The following is a 22,503-nucleotide window of genomic DNA, read 5'->3' as shown; positions in this document are numbered from 1 at the left end:
ACTTTAGATGCTCCACAAGGTGCCTTAATTCATCTTCATTAACTATGCATGTGTCACGCTATCAAATTCTAGTTTTTCATATTTAATTTAATTATTTTTTGTAGGTCTTTGCCCTCTTTTAAAAGAATTAGTTTGTATTTTTTTCACACTGTGATTTGCCTTCTGTCAGTATTTGCAAAAAATTTGCTTTGAATATCATTTGAAATACTTGACACAAGCTGTATGACTATAAAATAGTTCCCAGTTTATAAAATGAAACTATTTATTTTTAGTTTACTAGATTGGCCATCATTTATTTTTGTGAAGAAACAAGCTACATTCAATGATTTTGTTTCTAAAATGGGATTATGAGATGACAATGGATTTGTGGCCTTTGTAGACAAATATTCTTATTCAAGAACTTTGAAAAATTACTCATTTGTTTTATTCACATCAGGTTTTGTAGGTACACACACAGTACAGATTAAGGTTTTCTTAGATTGCCTCTTTTCAAGTCCAACCAGATTAATTTAGTCATTAAATTTACCATGGTTACTATAGGAGCAATTAATTAGCATATAGATACTGTCTCATACAATGTTAATGTGATTAGCATTTGAACTTAGAAATCACTATATGAGCTTGTAATCCTAGCTCAAGATGCTGAGATCTGAAGATCTCAGTTCAAAGCCAGCCTGGGAAAGAGAATCTGTGAGATTTTTGTCTCTAATTAACCACACACAAAAAAAGCTGTAAGTGGAGCTTTGGCTCAAGTGGTAAAGTGCTAGCTTAGTGATAGAGCCCAGGCCCTGAATCAAGTTCTAGGATTGGTACAGACACACACACACACACACACACACACACACACACACACACACTACTGAAGCATGATAGGTTACATTTTGAAATATTAAGTTGGTAATAAATGTCATAAAAACCTAGGGCATACATGGTTGCTATTTTAACAAGTTCAACACCAGGAAGTGAGTCTTAAAAGGGTTTGGGTGGGGTCAAGGGGTAAAGGGTAGATGAATGAAGAGAAGATGTCAAGGGGAAAATGCAGTCAAGAATTCAAGGAGGGGTGGTTAGGGGACAAATGATTGAGAATGTTGAAAGTGGTGCCATTGGTCAAGATGTATTGTATACATAAACTTCTTAGTCAAATAGCAGCTCCTTTGTACAACTACTCAAAGATAATAATTTTGAAAAGGAATAGAAGGAAAAAAACTTTAAAATATGACTACTATTATTCATTTAGAGTAGGCAGAAAAAAATCCAACACTTTTACTTTTATTCTAAAGACAAGGCTATTGTCACGGCTGCTCTATAAAATTGTAATAACAAAAGTCATAATTTAGATGAGTAATCCAAGCCTCTAGGGACTTGGTACAAATGTTGATTCTTATCATAGACCAAAAGCTGAGGAAAACTATGGCCTTATTTTCAGGATTAGATTCTTTTTTTTTTAATTTAATTTAATTTTATTTGTGAACATACTGTACAGAGGAGTTACAGTTACATGGGCAGGATAATGCGTACATTTCTTACCAAGCATTGCAGCCTCCTCCTTTGTTTACCCTTCACATCCCTTCCCAGCCTCCCCCTCCCCCCCTAATCCCAATCCTTCTCCTTCCCCCCTTCCCTCCCTTCCCCCCCTTCCCCCCCCCCCCCCCACCAACGTTGTAAAGCTCGTTTTGGACATGGCAACTTGTACTTCTCATTGTTGCAACAGGTCCACCTGTATCCTTAAACAACTGGTTTTTCCCCTTCTCCTCCACAAGTTATAATGACATCAAATATAGTGAAAGCAGGGGTTATACTGTGGGGGAGGGACATACAAAGCAACAAAGAGATAATCTTATAAATGTGTTAGAAACACATGCATGAAAGAAAAAAACATTAAAATACACATCTAAGGGTTCATTTTCCTGACATCACATTATCTGACCTTTTCCGCTTGACTCATACATATACTAGATATTACAAATAAGGGAAACCATGGGACCTACGTTTCTTTGGGCCTGGCTTACTTCACTTAATATAATTTTTTTCCAAGTTTTTCCATTTCTTAACAAATGGGGCAATGTCATTCTTTCTGATGGAGGCATAGAATTCCATTGTGTATATATACCACATTTTCTTGATTTTCAGGATTAGATTCTAAGTCAACTGATTTGTATTAAAGTCTCTTCTTCTTCCCCTCCCCCTCCCCCTCCCCCTCCCCTTCCTTCCCTACCTCCCCCTCCTCCCCTCCCCCTCCCCCTCCTCTTCCTCCCCCTCCTCCCCTTCCTCCCTCCTCCCCCTCCTCCCTCCTCCTCCTCCTCCTCTCCCTCCTTCCCCTCCCCCGCCCCCTCCCCTTCCTCCCTTCCCCCTCCTCCTCCTCTCTCCCCGTCCCTTTCCCCTCCCCCTCCTTGTGGTCTTCCTCCTCCTCTGTCCTGGAGCTTCTTTTGCTACAGTGGCACTTTTGGCTTTTCTGTTTATGTGATACTGAGGAATTAAACCCATGCATGCTAAGCAAGCACTCTACCACTAAGCCACATTCCCTTGTTCCACTTCTTACTCTGTGTGTGTGTGTGTGGGGGGGGGGGTGCTACTTGAGTTTGGAACTCAGAGCTTCATGATTGCTAGGCAGGGCATCTTTTTCTTTCATTATTTTTTCAAGTAAGTTCTTCTAGTTCTTTCTCCCAGGCCTCAGACTAAGATCCTCCTTCCTCTGGCTTCCATATTCTCAGGATCACAGGAACACACCACCATACCTGCTTATTGGTTGGAACATGATTACAATAACTTTTTGCCTTGGCTTTCCTCTATCATATTGCTGATTGTTTCTTCATGAGTTTTCTGGATTACCCTTCTGAGCCACCATATCTAGCTGTGTGTTTCTTGGTGTCTCTTCTCAGTTTTGTTTTCAATCTATACATTTGTCATAATAACTATACCTACTTGTGCTGTGGTGAAGATTCAATGACTAAATTAATATAAAGTGCCCATAAAAGTGTCTTTCACACAGTAATAAATACTATTGTCATTATTATTTTAGCATTAGAGTCTTTCATAATATCTAGTTTTCTGAGAAAGGGGCTACAAAGTTGCTACTATTAGAGCTTTCTTGCCCTTCCTTTCCTTTTGTGTCTTTCCTTTGGAGAATTTATGAGCATTTATTGTTTGACTATAACAGGGAAAAAAATGTGTGTTGTTTTTGTTTTTGTCGTTCATGGGGTTTGAACTCTGGGCCTGGGTGCTGTCCCTGAGCTCTTAAGCTCAAGGTGATTGCTCTACCACTTGAGCCACAGCACCATTTCTGATTTTTTTGGTGGTTAACTGGAAATAAGAGTCTCACAGACTTTCATTGCCAGGGCTGGCTTTGAAATGTGACCTTCAGCTCTTAGCCTCCTGATTAGCTAGGATTATAGGCCTGAGCCACCAGCGCCGGACTACGTTCATAATTCTTGTTCATTAAGTATGAAAAAAACATATTACACTAGAAAACAACATGTTTGTGTGGTCCAGCCATTCTATAAAGAGCATGGCAAGGATATTGAAACCTTGGTCCCACTACTTTATTATCTCTCTCTCTTTTCCCTCTGCTCTTGGTAAGTTTAATCATCTGTTAACTTATTTATTCCGCTAAAAACATTGTTTTCAGATAATAGTTCAGACCACAAGTTTAACTCCATCTGCAAGTGTTTTAGTAGTTTGGTCTAAACTTATTTCTCTTTAGTTTTGCAAAAAACGAAAACAAAAACATAAAAACTATGTTATTTCTTGTGAGCACCTTTGTTCATGTAATTCCTTTTTCTTGAAGATAGTATTTTTCAAGCCAGAAAATCAAATTTCCTAAGCATCCACCATAAACTTTACTATTCTTTAAAGCTTTCTGCACCACTGAAAGCATAAAATGCCTCTTACCGCTCTAAGAGCCTGTTGTCGTAGTTTGGGTCACATATATTCTCCTCACTGAATGTCCATTAAATTCAAGAATGTTTTAATATTTATTTGTATCATTTTCCCCAGAATGTTGTGAATATGTGCAATTACACACACACACACACACACACACACACACACACACACACACACACGCAGATATTAGTGTTATTGGCAAGACATACCCTCAGATTCCTATGTGATAATAGTACAAAGTGGGGGCTTTAAGATGTGATAAAGTCGGGGCTGGGAAGGTGGCTCAGTGGTAGAGCGCTTGCCTTGCATGCCTGAGGCCCTGGGTTCAATTCCTCAGCACGATATAAGCAAAAAGAAAAAAGCCAGAAGTGGTGCTGTGGCTCAAGTGGTAGAGCGCTAGCCTTGAGCTGAAGAGCTGAGGGACAGTGCCCAGGCCTAGAGTTCAGGCCCCACAACCGGACCCAAAAAAAAAAAAAAAAAAAGATGTGATAAAGTCATGAAAATGGGATACTTATGGATGGCATTGAGACCTTTATAAAAGAGCTTGAGGGAGTGAATTTATTCCCTCTTGATCCTTCTTCCAATGAAGACACAACATTCATCATTTCTCGAGGATGCAACTTCCAAGCCAAGGTAGCAGCAGAGAGACAAACCAGTACTTCATCATCCACAGAACCTTCCATCGCCTTGATCTTGTATTTCTTAGCTTAGAATTGTGAGAAGTGAATATATGCATTTATAAATTGCCCAGTCTACAATATTTTGTTACAGCAGCACTAGAATATTGAAACAATCAGTTGTTTTGATTTGTCAATATAGTAACAGTTCTTTAATATTACATATTTCAGTGTTAAATATAATGCAAATTCAGAAATTCTGTGAAAATAATTCAATTATGCTAAATCCTTTCTTGGCATTCCAGAGTATAAGGAATTTATAGTCATAGACATAGTTCTAGATACCAGGGGACATATGGATAGTTAAAAATTATCTTTGATCTCAGTGTATTTGCAGTTGAGAAAGAGGGAAAAAAGTCTGTAAGTCAAAGCAAAGTAAGACAAGTTTGTGAGGAATGGGCAGATAACATGGTGTTTTTAATTTTGTTGGGCATCTTAGAAAATGCTTCATCAAGAAAGTAGCCTTGGAGATGACCTTTGACTCTTGAGAGGAATGTGGGAAAGACAAAATGGGAACATGGCAACTTGTTCCAATAGGAAGGAAGAAGCATGGGAACACTGAGAGGTGTGGCTGGGCCGAACAGTTAAAATCTAGCTCAATAAAGACCTAATGGCTTTAAAGAAGTAAAATTATATGGTCCAGTCTGTTTAAGCACAATGGCTCTGGTTAACTTCTTCAAAGATGAAATAATAATTAGATAATGTGAAAACAAAATTTTCTTCCTTATATAGTTTTAGAAATGAGAAATATTCAAAGAATGCCTTCTAATCTGTAATACTTTTTAATTTTTAAAAATTAACATCAATAAGTTGAATAGGAAGGTCAGTTTAAAATGTACATGTGTTGTTAGGTGAATCATCTCAGAAGCCACATTTTGAAATATGAAATATTGCAGTCTGTATTATACAGTTAACAGGCTGCAGACCTCCCATTGTTACAAAGGCCTGCAGCCCCCAAATACACATAGCACAGCTAGGAAACAGGCTAAAAAGAAAGAACTAACACAAACAATACCAACAAGCCAATTCTGTTTCAATGGAGAGCTGAACTGGGACTCCATGTTGATGAGCCAGGAGACAGGACACAATCCACAGAGACACACATGGCATGGTGTAATGGTGTCTAGGCTGGTCTGGGTCTAAATAGGGTCAGCGCAGGGGGTACCCCACAGGAAATTCTCAATCCCAGGCACTGGACTGACAGATTCAGTAACCTATCAGCCAAGTGCCCACCCCTACCTCCAGTGATCTGGGCACCCACATCACCTGGGAGTCAGGTGATGGGCAGAGGGTTTCCTTCCCCCAACATGAAGACAGGATGCCAGACCCTACCATCCACATGTGGCCAAGATGGCACTGGCTAGACCAGACCTCTTTACTTCACATGTAGACACACAAATGTTTCTTGAAGATACTCAACCCCACTCTCAGTCTTTCATAAACCAATGCCAGTAAGCTTGGCTCTCTCATTTCACATCAAGTATTTGGAGCCTAGCCACACTCCTTCACTTATCCATTCACACTTCCTCTTCTCACTAGGATCCATTCCTCACACAGGACATGTTTCACCTTCCGAATACCCGATTTTTGTTAACATACATATTAATTGTTCAAAGAAGCGTCACTCCAGTGCTTCACACTTGCACATGCCATACTACAACAAATTGAAACCCATTTAGTAAACTTGTTAATAAAGAATAAAGTGACAAAATACTTCCTTCTCGCTGGGCGCCAGTGGCACAAGCCTGTAATCGTAGCTACTCAGGAGGCTGAGATCTGAGGATCACATTTCAAAGCCAGATGGGGCAGCAAAGTCCAAGAGACTCTTATCTCCAATTAATCACCAGAAGATTGTAAGTGGCGCTGTGGCTCAAGTGTTAGAGCGTTCACTTTGAGCTGAAGAGGTCAGGGACTGTGCTCAGGCCCAGAGTTCAAGCCCCAGGACTGACAAAGCAAACAAACAAAAACTTCCTTCCCACTTCCTCCCTCCCCCAAATTAGGCACTAAAGTGTTTCTATTTGACCAATTTTTTCTTTGCTTACTGATTTTCTGCATTAGGTTTTAGAGACAACAGACACATTGAGCAGTGTTTAGCTTTTGTAAATAGATTTTTGACCTGCAAGAAATTATATATCAAAAGTAATTCACAAATATCACAGATATTAACCTCATTATTGATCCAAATAGGATAAAATCTCAATGGTAAATTACACCAAAGTGAGTATCTAATGTTATCCTTCTTTAAGTATAAAGAATACTATGGGTAAATTTTTATGTATTTTATTCATTTAATTAAAGTTACTTTAGGTATTTTAAAATGTGGTCAGAGGTACAAGGTAAAAAGGAAATGCTTTGAATAGTGCAGTTCTGGAAACGAGGACAGTTATTTTAGCTCATCGAATAAAGGTCAAACCATTCCGGGGCTGTCTCAAGCCAATGTGCCTATCATGTGAGTATGTGAAAGCAATGTTATTAGCTTGAAGAAAGGCCTCAACCAGGGAGCAGGAGAAAGAATTGTATGTAAATACACACACACACACACACACACACACACACACACACACACACACACATATATATAATATTACATATCTGCATTATATAATATTATATTTATATATGCATATATACTAGTATAGGATTACTGCTGGCCAGTTACTACTGATGAAGTAGTTGAATGGAGTAGTTCAGAATAGAGATAGAAATCTAGAGTTAGCAACAATGATGCTGGGTGTGTTGAAAGAATCTGAGGTTTTAGCTACTTTCCCTCTCTAACTCACTGTGTGATCCTGAGATTTTAGTTTTCTAGACTCTAAAACACATCACATAACACATTGCCTTAATTCCTGTTCATGACAGTCTTGCAGGAATACCTGGTGAATTAATAATTATGATTCCTAATATGAGTTTTGTTTTTGTTCTGGAAATCAAATGGTGATAGTCTTTTTAAACAAGAGAGAGCAGCATAAATTTTGAATAAATAGCTAGCAGAGGGGAAAATTAAATATTTTTTTCAAAATTCTTTAAAAGATGAAACTTGATAAGATTTTTCTAGAGTCTGCTTAGCAGACTAAATGAGCAACAACATACTTTTACATCTGTAGTTCATTAAAATACTATATAAAAATTAAAGGGATTGACTAGGTGTTGTGGCTTATGTCTATAATCATAGATGCTCAGGCAGCTGAGAACTGAGGATCAGGGTCCAAAGCCAACATGGGCAGCAAAGTCTTGAGACTCTTATTTCCGCTTAACCAGAAGACAGAATTGGAGTTGTGGCCCAAGTGGTAGAGCACAGGAACCTTGAGCCCAAAAGCTCAGGGATATTGCTGAGACTCCAAGTTCAAACCCCAGGATCTGCACAAAATAAATTTTTAAAAAAATGCCTTGAAACACAAGAATCTTTATGTATAAGTCATTTCAGTAGGAGTAAATTTTTTAAAACGAAGGTTAGATGTTCATATCATAACAGGTTTTGAAAAAATAAAATCAATATTTAAAAATAGGTAACTGGATATAATGATTACATTTATTGTCAGCTGAAATGATAAAAACAAACATGACTGGAGCATCATTAGTTGGGAATTCATTAAGTACCTCCCCAGGTGGTGGTGTGGGTAGGGGCACTGGCTTCAAATGTAAGACTCAGATCTATTATTCCTGGATGTGGATCTTTAGGAAAGGATCTTAACTTTTGAAAACCTCAGTGTTTTCATCTGTGAAATGGGATAACCATTTCTATTTCACAGCATTGTGAAGATTAATGAAAGTACATTTTGAAATGATACCTGGAAGGTCCCAAGTGACAAACATATTGTATTATATATTTAATAGATGGCAATGATGATAAGTATTTCCATGGCTGCTGTACATTGTGCTAGTAGCTTAGAATATATATCTTTCTGCATGAAACAAATGAGTTTTCATCATTCTCAAAAAAATGTTCTAATGAAAGGGAAGACAATCTTACTGATCACCTGAAATTTTATCACCTGAAATTTTAATTTTCATAATATGGTGAAAATAGATGGAATTGGGGTCAAGAAAAAATATATTACATATTCATATTTACCCTGATTCAGAAAGAAAATCCCCTCCTTCTCTCTACAAATGTGCAAGTACATTTGATGTCTACCTGTGTGTGTCACAAAAATGATTTTTGCTACCAAGGAGCTTACAGAATATCTGACAGCTCTTTATGTCTGAAAGACAGACCTGAAGAATGAAGGGCCTTACTTTGTCAAGTTCATTTAAACATTAAAAAGAAAAAAGCCAAGCCAAACACCTTTAAGTATGACATTTCTCCACATGGACAAGCATCTGGTACTTGTTTCTCTTTCCAAGTTATTGTAGCTTAATGGGACTTTAATAAAAACTCCTTAACACAGCAGACCTATCCCATTTCAATGATCTTAAGAAAGTAAAACCATTTCAAGACCAGAATCATGAAGCTGCAATCCAGCCCGCTCACTGGGGCTGTATGTAATTAATTTTGTGTGACAGTGGCCTCCAAGGCCAGAGCTTGCATTATGTCCTGAGGAGGCAGTTCCTACTGAACCACTGACTTAATTGTGCCTTTGAGGCCTTCTTCAAACCTCATAGTTTTACCTCCTATTCTATTTTTGTGTTTCATTTTCCAAAAATGCTACAGATGACCTTCTCATGGTGATTGTCTTTCTGCCCACAGTGTCTGCTTGGCTTATAGGGCTCGGAATGTTAGCTCCCATAGGAAGGAATGCCACCCAAGGATTCTCAGGATCCAGGCATTGCCCTGGTAATTGTTTTCAAATACTGTATTTTATTTTCCCCAAGAATCAAACAATCAGCTGCTTTTTGCTATTCATTTCAGCTTTTATTTTTAAAGATAGTTACAGAATCCTTTAAACTAAAATACAAAAAGACTATATATAAATTTGTGCAACATTTTTTGTTTTCTTGGTGGTGGTAGTAGCGGTGTTCTGAACTCAGGGAGGATCTTGAATTTTTCCAGCAAATAAGATTTTAGGCAAGGGCTCTACCAATTGAGCCATGTTTCCAGATTGGTTGTAGTCTTCCTACTTTGCCTTCCAGTTGCTAGGATAACAGATATGGACCACTACACCTGGCTTGTTTACTGAGACAAGGTCTTGCTAATGTTTTTTTCCTGACTGGCCTCAAGCCACAATCCTATTTCCCTCTCTCTTGTAGTTAGAATTGTTGACACGAGTCCCAGAGCCCACCTATGAAACATGTTAACCTTCTTGGGGTTCTTTTCAAGTAAAGGGACCCTATTAGATCTTTTCTATGCTTCTTTTAAATGCCAAAGTACTCTTAATTTTAAAATATTTCTTATGGCATTATGGTGTTTGAGCAGAATCCCTACCATTTCAGCCACTCCACCAGCCCCCTTTTACATTTGCTATTGTGGAAGTAAGGTCTAACTTTAAGCACAAACTGGACTACATTATGATTTCCTATTTGTGCTTCTCTCTGTTGTTAGGATGATAAGCATGAGATGACAAGTCCTGCCTACATGACCTAGTTGTTAGTCAGGGTGAGATCTCATTAACTTTATTGAGCTTGGGCTGGCCTCAGACCCCAATACCTTGATCCCTTCCTTTAAATCATCTGGAATCTCTTTTTTGTGCTTGGCTGGAGTCAATCCCAATCTCCTGATTCCCCTTCCAAGCAGCTGGGACTTCAGGCTTGAGCCACAACATCCAACTAGGAACTCTGTATTTTCAAAATTACATTGGCTCTTTTCTTTTAAATGATTTCAAGATTTTATTTGAATTAAAAGCCATAGATCATGTAAATAGAGAAGTTACTTATTATTAGTAACTCATGAAAAACACGTCACGCACACACTCTGTATGTAAAAATTATGATAAGCATCATATCTCTTAGCTTTACTCTTTTACAGTAGCTTTATATTCTTCTGTCACAAGTATTTGAAGTCCTCAACAAAAACCTACTTTCTCTTATGAAATTTTACTCAAAACCAGAATTCTGATGTTAGCCAAGCAGGTTGGACTAGACTACAGTAGATCCCAAAAGGCCAGCATCTATGGATAAGTCTGGAATGCTTTTTAGAGGTGCCTTGTATACTTACATGGGCAAAGAACTGCCATCATATTATCAGACAAACACATCATCTTCTTAAAATCAAGAGCTACTTTTTTATTAGGATTTTTAGCCAAAAATTTTTGTTTTGGAGATTCTTCAGACTGGGCATAGTAGTATATGACTGTAATCACTGCTACAGAGGAGGTGGAAGAAAGAGGATCATGATCTGTATCTGGTCCCAACAAAAACATGAGAATCGATCTGAAAAATAAGCTAAAAGGTAAAGGACTGGGTGCATGGACCAAATGATAGAAGGTTTGCCTGGCAATCATGTTGCCTTTATGACAATAATAGATCCGGGTAGATAAAAGTGACTAGATTATGTCCCTTCTGAAAAGATCATTGTCACGAACCATGATACAGATGCTGAAATACCAGTTAAAATAGTTCAATCCTTCATTGCCTTTTTTCTTCATTGCCTTTTTAATGATCTTTTGTTGGTATTCATATATTACGTTTTTTATTTATCTTCCTTACTTTATACCTCATGTCTTACGGCATATTTAGATATGGTAGTGTTTGGTTATCTTTGCTAAGGAACTCACTTTGTATTCAATTCTTTATTTCATTATTTATTTGTCTTTTGAAATTATCTCAATCTCAGAGAAAAATATTGTATGAGTAATATCAGGAATGCTTTTTCATAATATGTCATTTAATAATTTAATTTAGCATACATTAACTCATCAGTTATACAAAGAGGTTTCATATCTCCATAGATGCAAACAATGTTATCAATCAAATTCTCCTCTATTATTTTCCTTTAACACCTTTCCCTTTGTCTCATTTTCATACACTGTTTAGTGGGTTTCTTTACACCATTCTCAAATATCATTTCCTTTGCCTTCGCCCTCCCATTGATTTCCCTAGACAGTCCCCTTTTTGTGCTTGTAGTTCATTAGTATTGTTATCTTTATTGTTTTAGGTCTATATTTGCTGCACATAAGTATTTGGCCTTTCTGGGGCTTGCTCAGCATAATTATTTTCTATTGATTATATTTCCATCTATTTTCTCACAAGGAACATACTTTCATTAATTTTATAATTTGATTCTTCTTTATGGACAAGTAATAGTCCAATATAAATATATATAGACTCATATAGATAGACACACATATATTTATATCAATATTATAGGTATAAAAAGTTATACATATAAAATATGCATACACATATACATACCCAATACACGTTAAATATATATATATATATATATATATATATACACATACATTTTTATACTATATCTTGTTTAATTAAATTGTTGGGTATATAGTTTTGCTCTTACAAATAATGTTGCAATAAACACGCTATGTTAGTGTCACGGATACTGTATATTGACTTACACTCTTTTGTATATGTACCCAAGTGGTATCACAGGATAAGAAGGTAGCTCTATTTTTAGTTTTTGATGAGCATCCTTACTGATTTCCTCAGAGTGGTTCCACTAGTTTACGTTCCCACCAATAGTGTATGTAAGGATCCATTTTTTTTCTGCAGCTTTTGTTGTTTGATTCCTTAATGATAGCCATTCTGACTGGGATGAGATATAAACTCAGTTGACAAAAATTTTGTAACTCTTTTATAAATTAAATGAAATTATTTATTCTAAGACTAAGGGATTTACTTCTTAAGAGCTATTTTGACATAAATTATATGTTAATCATTAAAAAAAACTGCTCCTCTAATTGGGAGAGTTTAATTTTTTTTTGTAGATCTGTATGTTGAAAAATATTATTATTAGAAATTGACCTTAATTTAAAATTTATGAGATAATGGTAATTCAAGTTGCTTCACAGAAAAATATTCAGATATGTTTAGAAACACAGGATGCCATTTTTATTTAGTAATATTTGTGGGCCTATGTAAATGATAACCTTGGGGCTATTATACGGTGTTCTAGGAAAATACCGTGTATATCTACTGGTTGTTAAAACTGAGAAGCTCTACAGTAACAGTTTAATTTTATTTCTTTCATCATATGCTTTAAAAATATCTGTTAATTTTTTTAAATTTTTATTTATTTTTTATTGTGAAAATACTGTACAGAGGGGTTACAATTACATGGGCAAGACAATGAGTACATTTCTTATCAAGCATTGTAGCCTCCTCCTTTGTTTCCACTTCCCATCCCTTCCCATCCTCTCCCTCCCTTGCCCCCCGTCCCCCCACCCAATCCTGTTAATTTTTGATGAGGCCAGTATTCTGTAAAAACTATTGAAAATGAATTCAACCAGATAGGCTATTCTTGAGTACACAATGTCCATATCTTGAAATATCCATCCAGGTTTATTTAAAAGGCTGGGCAGATTGTTTCCTAAAAATCTCTGTGAGTTTTTGGTCAAGTAATATTAAGTAACAGTTATCATCTTGCTATATATGAGTTACTTACTATCTTAATTCTGTGCATCAGTTATCTGATTTGATGCTCACAATAAATTATGTGATATGAGTTATTATTATCTTTATTTTATATTTCAGAACACTGCTACATAGAAAAATAGGTGGCTTGAACAATGACATAGCTGGCAAGTAGCCTAATCAGAAATAAACCTGGATAGTTATGATATTGTACATGAAATTTTCTGACCCCCCCCCCAAGTCTTTGATTCTTAATTATTCCGTATGCAGATGTCATAGATTCAGGGAAAGTAGGAGGTTATAAGTGGTAGGTATGATAGTAAAGTAGTTAGGAAATAGTATGTTCTTACCTTTCCTCATCTGATCAGTTATGGGCATCTTTCAATTTCCAAAGGCTTAGATTGGAGACCTTTTTGGGATATTATTTGACTGGTTAATTTAACACATCTCATCGCCCTGATTTTTATCTTTTTCACTATGCATTTAAAAATATTAATTTCACTCTGGAGCAACTCTCCTCACAAGTTGACATTCTTTAGGCCCAGCTAAATTCTTTTGAGGTCCCAAACCTATCCCGATTTGAACGATTGGTTTAAATGATGGATTTAGGGAAAGGGAAGAGAAAAAGTACAACACAGAAAGAAAATCATTGCATTTGAGCTCTGATACTTTTGCATTCCTATTATGAGACGGAGAAGGCACTTTTAAAGCTTTCTTATTCATGTTGGTCATGGGGCTTGAACTCTGGGCCTGGATGTCCCTCAGCTCTTCACCTCAAGGCTAGCGTTCTACCACTTGAGCCACAGCGCCACTTCCAGCTTTCTGGTTGTTAACTGGAGGTAAGAGTTTCACGGACTTTCCTGCCCAGTCTGACTTTTAACAGCGATCCTCAGATCTCAGCCTCCTGAATAGCTAGGATTACAGGCGTAAGCCATTGGCACCCGGCCAGCTTTCTTATTCTGTTTGTAGACAGGAAATTTTTTGGACACGAAGCCAGATGCCCACAGTCCTCCATAAACAACTTTAAATAAACCTAGAGAAAAAATTTATGTTCATACCAAAGTAAAGGAGGACAATGTTTTTTTAGAAACTCTACGGAGTTACACACACACAATAAAATAAATTGCTCTAGTATATTCAATAAGTAGATGTACATACATATACATCCCTAAGTGGTTACCATCAAATATACCACCTTTCTTTTCACCCCAGATTATCCCCCCCCCCCATGTCCCTTCTTGGTCAGTGCTATCTGACATCCACTAGTAGCCACTATGTCCTCAGAGTGATTAAAACCTAAGACTTACAATGCTATGCACAAGAAGGAATTTAGACATGTATATTTTGGTTTGTTTAAAAAATGTTTGTTTTAAATAATACTATTTAAATACTGTCTTAACATCGACAATAAATACTTTCAAATATTTATTTTGAGCTTATTGTATTCAGTATGTTCAAATACTTATAAGATAAGAAATCCAGTTTAACTTAATAGAGCATGGAGTGTCCTTTTCAGGAAGTATTTACAATCAATTGTGAAGAATTTAGTAGTATACTCAGTGATGGAAAGGATACAAAAAGAGAAAGTTGAAGTCTAGTCCTTGATGTCAATGATTATATAGTCTGGGAAGTAAAAACAATTTCTAAAAAATGAACACTCTGAGCTGGAAATGTAAAGTAGCATTTGCCTAGCGTGCACAAGGCCCAGTGATCAGTCACTAGCTCTGAGAAAAAGGGAAAAAAAAAACATTAACAGCCTAAAGGACATGATGATATGTAGGAACTGAATCACATGCCAGTAGCATTGAAACAAGAAATTGATATTGGCGTCCCTCAGGTAATATGTAAGGGACTGTTAATCCTTATTTGTTTTAATCACTATGATATCATTTCTGTTTTCTAAATCTTTGAATTTACAATTATAGGTCAACATTTCTTTGGGTATATGTGTGTTTCTGTATGTGTGTCTGTGTGTGTAGTACTTAAAGTTGCCTTCTAAGTCTGTCTGCCTTCATTTCTAACAATCTTTTATTCTTTTTTAAACATAATGTTATTAGTAAAAGTTATGCCTCATCACCTGAAGTCTCTTATTTAAAATTCTTCAATGATTGCATATTGTTTTAAGAAAAAATAAAAATTCTAGAATGTCATCTCAGATCTTGATATAATCTACTTCACAGGAATATATATATAATTTATTGTTACTTCATCTTGAATTATGTTTTTCTGAACAACTGTGATATTTCATACCTTTGTACCTGGAGTTTCCCTTTGTGTTTTTCTGCCTTAAAAGACGTAGGATAAAGATTTACTTCCTAGAGCAAGTTCTTTCTGAAATACCACTGCTATCTGGTTCACATGGCTTTTTTTTCCTGTGTGGTCACTCTATATGCATCCTACTCTCAGAGTATTATAGTTGTGGTTTATTTGTTATTTTCTCTACTAGACATGCTCTTAAGGGTTAAACCTCTGTCATTTATATTTATTAGAAAGTAAACATGTAGATGTGTTTCAACGACAACTGTCTTTTCCTATACATATAGAACTTTAATAAATCAACAGGATGGGATACAGTATTTCTGAGATGTAGAAACATGCTGATTGGAATTATATCATGTGTACAGGGAGTAGGAATGAGAGATGAAGGGGAAGTTGTGTGGATAGTGTCTCCTTTGTTGAAAGTACTTGACTAGAGAGGATAATTTATATTAAAACATATAGGAGTACATCTTGAAAAGACAGGATGAATACAGATTATGGAAGGCCTCAAGAGTCTGATAGAGTAGTACAAACTAGATATGCAGGGAAAATAGGGAGTTGGAGGTTTTTGAATAAAAGAGTAGTTTGATGAAAACTAGTTTTAAGCAATGATATTTATTTTAGTTATTAAGATATAAATAGCAAAATACCTTACATTTTCATGGTATACAAAGTGCTATTTTGACATATGCGTGCATTGTGAAATGATTAAGAAATATTATTGCTACTGTTGTTGTTTCCTGTGTGTGTGTGTGTGTGTGTGTGTGTGTGTGTGTGTGTGTGTGTGTGTGTGTGTGTGTGTGTGTGTGTGTGTGCTGGAAATAGGGCCTTGGTGCTCATGATTAGCTTTTCCATTCAAGGCTGGTGCTCTATTAAGTAAAACTTCCCCTTCCAGCTTTCTGCTGATTAATTGGGGATCAGAGTCACAAAGACTTTTCTGCCCAGGCTGACTTTGAACCATGATCCTCGAAATTCATGCTTCCTCATAGCTAGGATTACATACATGAGCCATCAGTGCCGTGCTTTAAGGAATACTTTTTTTTTGGTGAGGGGGAGGGGATAGGTGTCAGTCATGGGTCTTGAACTCTGGGCCTGGGCACTGTCCCTGAGCTCTTCAGCTCAAGGTGAGTGCTTTTTATCACTTGAGCCACAGCACCACTTCCTGTTTTCTGGTGGTTAATTGGAGATAAGAGTCTCATGGACTTTCCTTGCTTGGGTGGCTTTGAACCAAGATCCTCAGGCCTCAGTCTCCTTAGTCACTAGGAATAGGCATGAGCCACCGGTTTCAGGCTAAGGAATACTTTTTAAGACCAATCTATGGAATGGGTTTTAGATGACAGACTAGAGCCAATGAAATAAAATAGAACACTTTTATAGTAACCAAAATGAGATAATGAAAATTTAGAAAATAGTAATGACAGCTCAGATCTCCAGGAAGTATTATATATAAATAGTATTTTAAAGGATAAATTAATATGAAGGATTAAAAGACTGGTCTTCTTAATCTTTACTAAGAGTCCTGAAGTTTTGGCTTATCAAGTTGCAGTATTGTCTCTTCTTTATCCTGATTAGACACGAATGCCACTTATTTTAAGTCCTTGTTATCAGTTACTTTCCACTTTTATCCATTTATAACTATCAGCGACAACCTAACAGATTCCCAAGCTTCCTTTCCCTGCACTTGGCTCCAGCATTCATGCTCGTGACTCATTTAATTTCTCATTGTCACAACTTTACATCACTGTTAGATTTAGTTATCATGTGGCATTAGTCCACCTAGCTTCAGAGACTCACAAAATTCTGAGGCTATAGAGGAATATGTTATATATATCATATTAATTTTATTATAATTAATCATAATTATAATTAATTTTATTGTAAAGGTGATATACAGAGAGGTTACAGTTACATTTGTCAGGTAAAGAGTACATTTCCTTTTGAAGAGTGTTATCCACTCCCTTGTTCTCTCCCAGTTGTTCTCCTTCGGGTCCCCCCCTCCCCCCTGCATTGTACAGTTCATTTCCAACATAGTGTCTAGTGGGTTTCACTGCTGAATTGGGTCGGCCTTTGTCCCACTGTTTCCCTGCTTCCCACTCCCCTCCCCAAATCAGATAAACATATACAAAACAAAGTGTACAGAAATCAAAAACCTGAGATGCAGCTCTGACACCAGACATAGTGATTTATCTAGTCTAATATAGCTAGTTGCTTCTGAATCTTCTGCATTTCCAATTCATTATATTAGAACATTTTCTAACCTTCAACTTATATGTTCAAAAACACGATTACCCTTTTCATAAATTAAAAAAAAGGGCTTGGTGCTCGCTTCAGCAGCACATATACTAAAATTGGAACGATACAGAGAAGATTAGCATGCCCCTGCACAAGGATGACACACAATTCGTGAAACATTCCATATTTTTAATATGACAGTGAAGATTCATTTTCAACACCCTTATTTAGACATTCACAAAACTAAAATTAAGAACATCATAATTAAGAATAAACATACAATGCATCATTTAAAGTACCAAAGAAAAAGCATCTTGGTAACTTGGCTCCACTTATTCTCATTTTCACTGAAGCAGCTCCTTTTCTTTTAGTGGTTACTTCCCTCAAACATTAACCTTCTGACTACATTACTCATTGTTTCATCAGGGTGTTAGAGCTATGCCTATCCTTTCTTTGCTAATATAATAAGCATTCTATAATTTTTAGTTGTTTGATGTGATTGCTGGAGCTCATTCTTCCCAATTTCTATATTTTTGTTTCTAGAATGCAGGTGATAATATAAGGAAAAAATTATGGAGTTAGGCTACTATAGCCTTCTGTAACTTCATGATGTTGATTGTTAGTATTTACCTGAATCTATATTGAGTTGACTTTTTTCTCTGTTTTACTGAAATATGATATTGTATATGGAAAATCGTGTTTTTTTTTCCTTTTGAGAAAAATGCTTGAAGCAAATTGTGGGCTTTTCTCACATGCTACTGAGAGAACAGTAGGGGTGTGAACACAGGTGTAGGATTGAATAGGGACCACTGTGCAGGTAACTACTACATATGCCAAGGAGGAAACAGAATAGAAAATAGTTCAATTTGGGAAAGTTTTAAATGTTCATACATACTTTAAAAATGATCTATTTTCCAACACTTAAGCAAGGAGTGTACTTGGTTTACTATTGTGTTCTTTAGCACAATACCAGGTTCTTAGGAGAAATGCAATAAAATATCATCAAAGAAGTGAGCATGCAATAAAATGTCATCAAGGAGAAGAGCAGAAGGTTATGTTGCTGAAACTTCTTCAGATTTGATTATCAGAGAACCAGACAAAGGGAGAATTTCAAAGGACAGGATGCTGAATGATAGTGTTTATTGTAGGAGAACAGTCAAGGAGAATAGGGAAGAGAAAAGCCTATGAATTTTATTAGCTTTCCTTAATATTGAAAATGTTCTTTATTCTGTCTTTTGTTGCATGGCTGAAATGTTTTGTTTGAAAAATTCTAACAAAATGTTATTCTTTTAAGTCCCTTAAAGTATAGCATTCCTTGTGAATCTATATTATGGCAGCTACACTAAAAGAGGAATATTATTTGACTTATGACTTTCAAATATTTTATGAAAGGTTATCATTGTGTAGAATCTTTAAGAACAATATCCAGGAAAATTTTTTAAGAAGCAAATTGGTAATAATAGAAATGATAATATACTCTAAGAGTTATAATGAGAAGTAGAAATCATGTCCAATTTTTACTGTTGTGATAAAATATATAAAAATTAAGCTTATCATTTATGATTCTATCTTTTCCATGGCATTAAGTGTATTCATATTGCTGTGTGCCCATCACAGTCATTCTTTTACAGAACATTTTCATTACTCCATATTGAAATTATCTACTGATAAAACAGCTTCTGGCCCTTCCCTTCCCTCAGCTCCTGGAAAATACCACTCTACTTTCTTTCTCTATGTGTCTGACTACTCTAGATATTTTTTATAGGTGGGATCATACCAAATCTCTTCTTTCCTTGGTCTAGATTACTATACTTAAAATTTTAAGGTTCATTCATGCTAAAACACATCACAATTCAGTTTCTTTTTAAGCTGAATAATATTTGATTGTATAAATATGCCAAATTCTACTCATCCATTCATCTATCAATAGACATTTAGATTTTAATTATCTTTTGCTATTATGATCATTTTTCCCCTGGTACAATTATAATGACTCACATCCCTAGTTCTATAGTTTATTTAAATTCTTCACATTTCCTTCACCAGTTCTGTTCATTCAGGAGGTTGTGGAAAAGTGCCATGGATGGTTTGGTAAAAGACATACTCATCTATAGGTACAAAGCTAGGCCATCTTTCACCCAAAGTTGGGGAAGCATTTAAATAGTGACACGAAAGAAGAGAATAGTTTTTTTTTTTTTTTTTTTATAACCCCCAAAGGATAAGGTTTTTAGACAGGGAAAGAGAAACGTTTTTGCCACTTAAGTAATTCAATGACCTTCTTGGGCCATGCATATAAACTATTTGTGTTTCAGTCTCCTCAAGCGTAAAACAGAAATAATACCTATCTGGTAGATTTGTTACAGGGATTAAATGTGCGTGGCTCACAGGAGGTTAAAGAATAAAGTGGTGGTAGAGTGCTAACCTTGAGTGATAAAGCTCAGGGACAGTCCCCAGGCCCTGAGTTCAAGCCTCAGGACCAACAACAAAAAAATTAAAAAAAATAAAGAGTACTGTCTCTTTCCATGTTGTAGGAAAAATGTCTAGTGGTTTTTACAAATTCAAGACGAATGCTTGGGATCATGTAACAGAACTAGTCGAGGTATTTGAGATGGGACAGGCAGAAGGAGCAGTCACCCCTCAAAGATGCTGATTCTGAACTGCAGAGAGAAGCCAGTTGTAGGGTCACATGATAGGGATGTTGCCCTGATGTGGAAGAGGAAAGTCTCATGGTTGCACATGGCCCTCATAGACAAGGATAAGCAGATGGGCTAATTGCAGGCATTGATTTCCAATCGAGCTGCCTATTACCTGGGCAACTCAATTTTGCTAGATTCAAGATGAACACTAGTCAGGATTTATTTAGTCTATAATGGTTTATTCAGTCTTTAATGAGCCTTCTAAGTGATATTGGTAATTCAGTTAAAAATGAATGGTAGCTACTGTTTATTGTTTACTACGTTTTAGACTTTAGGCTAAGTGTCTAAGTCATCTAATTCTCAAGTTTTTTTGACACATGAGTCATCAGTCAAAATTTAATGATGAAGAAATTAAGGATCATGAATATCAATAATTTAATCTTCATAAAGTTGGTAAGTGGTTAAGTACTTTGATTTAACCTGGCTTCAACAAGTATATGAACAAAAATACTTTAACAAAGTATCTTTTCATTTCATGTCCTGATAACTGTCATTCAATATTATTTGACTTAATTCCAAATGTATTTACATAGAATTTATGAAGGAGATTCTCAATCAGTAAGACATAAAGCTATAATTGAGCAGAGTAAAATGATCAAGGACCAACTTACTTAATGTTAATTTTTTCTTAGAAGGGAAAACTAATTAATTGAACTTCCCAAATATTTATTAGGAGAATTGCTATACAGCAAATGATTCCAGGCCAAAGATGCTGGGGTTAAGATTACAAAGAATATTATGAAGTCAGTTAGTATTATATTTTTCTAGAAGTATTATTATTAATAAGTTGTCTTTTGAAATTATACCACAGCAAGGGCATATACTTTCCTTCATTTATTTAGACATTATTCAACATTTGCTAGAGGGAATAGAGGTTTGCAGTATTAAGAAATGCACAGTGAGCCGGGTGCTGGTGGCTCATACCTGTAATCCTAGCTACTCAGGTGGCTGAGATCTGAGAATCATGGTTCAAAGCCAGCCCAGGCAGGAAAGTCTGTGAGACTCTTATCTCCAATAAACTACCAGAAAACCGAAAGTGGTGCTGTGGCTCAAGTAGTAGAGCACTCGCCTTGAGCTGAAGAGCTGAGGAATAGCATTCAGGCTCAGAGTTCAAGTCTAACGACTGACCAAAAAAAAAAAAAGAAAAAAAAAGAAAAAAAAAAGAAATGCACAGTGGCTGCCTTTACAGCAGTCATATTATCAGGATGAGAATGGCTCAAAAATGCTGTAACAAACAAAGCATGCTATCCTGGAGTTAGCCCCAACAGAAGGGTGGGTAGAGGAAAGCTACCCAAACAGGAAAAACCAGATTGAAAAGAAGTAGTTTATGTTTCAAGAATAAGCGATAGAACATAGAGTAAGTAAAATCTAAAACTTGGAAAGAGATTTCAGGATATGATACTTAAAGGGTTAATATTTTTAATATGTAAGCTACATTTGTAAACACATAATCTTAAAATTAATTCCAGTAAGCTGGGATTTAAGAGAGAACCTTTTCAGAGGATACTGTTGATGACTGTATAAGTAAAAAAGAAAACAATAAACTCTCAAAAGAATTACAAGCCGGGCCCCGGTGGCTCACACCTGTAATCTTCTCTACTCAGGAGGCTGAGATCTGAGGATTGTGGTTCAAAAGCCAGGCTGGGCAGGAAAGTCCACATGAGATTCTAATCTCCAATAAACCACTAGAAAACTGGAAGTGGCACTGTGGCTCAAGAGGTAGAGCAATCGCCTTGAGCTGAAGAGCACAGGGACAGCACTGGGGCCCAGAATTCAAGCCCCATGACAGACCAAAAAAAAAAAAAAAAAAAAAAGAAGAAGAATTACAAATGACCTTAATAGCAAAAGACACTAAAAATTACTACAAAATTGAGATATATTAAATTCAAAGAATTGATATTAACCAATACCAATAAAACAACAATAAGGAGTATTATCATTAACTTACATGTATGGCTTAAAGAGTTTTGTCCTTTGTGGAGCAGCTTGACAATGTATATTGGAGCATTCATGTCTTCTATCTGATACAATGTTAATTTTAATAACTTGACATGTACACAACCTTTTTCCTACTAAGTGGTTCATTCATCCATTTGTTGAAAAGGCTCTCTCTTTTGCATACTATATTATTTTTGGCTTCCTCATCAAATATTAAATGGCTGTAACTATATACAATGTTTGTCAATTAAACTCAATAAAGCTGGAAATTTTTCCAGGTAAACTCACACACACACACACACACACACACACACACACACACACACACACACACACACACACACACACACACA

The 22,503-nt window shown here is 36.2% G+C and overlaps 1 protein-coding gene and 1 non-coding gene across 8 annotated transcripts in view; both read left to right on the top strand.

Moving 5' to 3' along the window:
- Slc4a10 (solute carrier family 4 member 10) overlaps positions 1-22,503 on the top strand; it is a 274,758-nt gene that overhangs the window by 36,945 nt on the left and 215,310 nt on the right. The gene's annotated exons all lie outside the window — the stretch shown is intronic.
- On the top strand, positions 17,603-17,707 carry LOC122124975. The gene has a single exon (XR_006150706.1). It is a non-coding gene; the product is annotated as a U6 spliceosomal RNA (small nuclear RNA).

This window comes from Dipodomys spectabilis, unplaced genomic scaffold (genome assembly GCF_019054845.1).
Source record: "Dipodomys spectabilis isolate Male_0828 unplaced genomic scaffold, ASM1905484v1 ptg000256l, whole genome shotgun sequence".
Taxonomy (NCBI): Eukaryota; Metazoa; Chordata; class Mammalia; order Rodentia; family Heteromyidae; genus Dipodomys; species Dipodomys spectabilis.
This window is presented reverse-complemented; position numbering and strand designations above follow the sequence as displayed.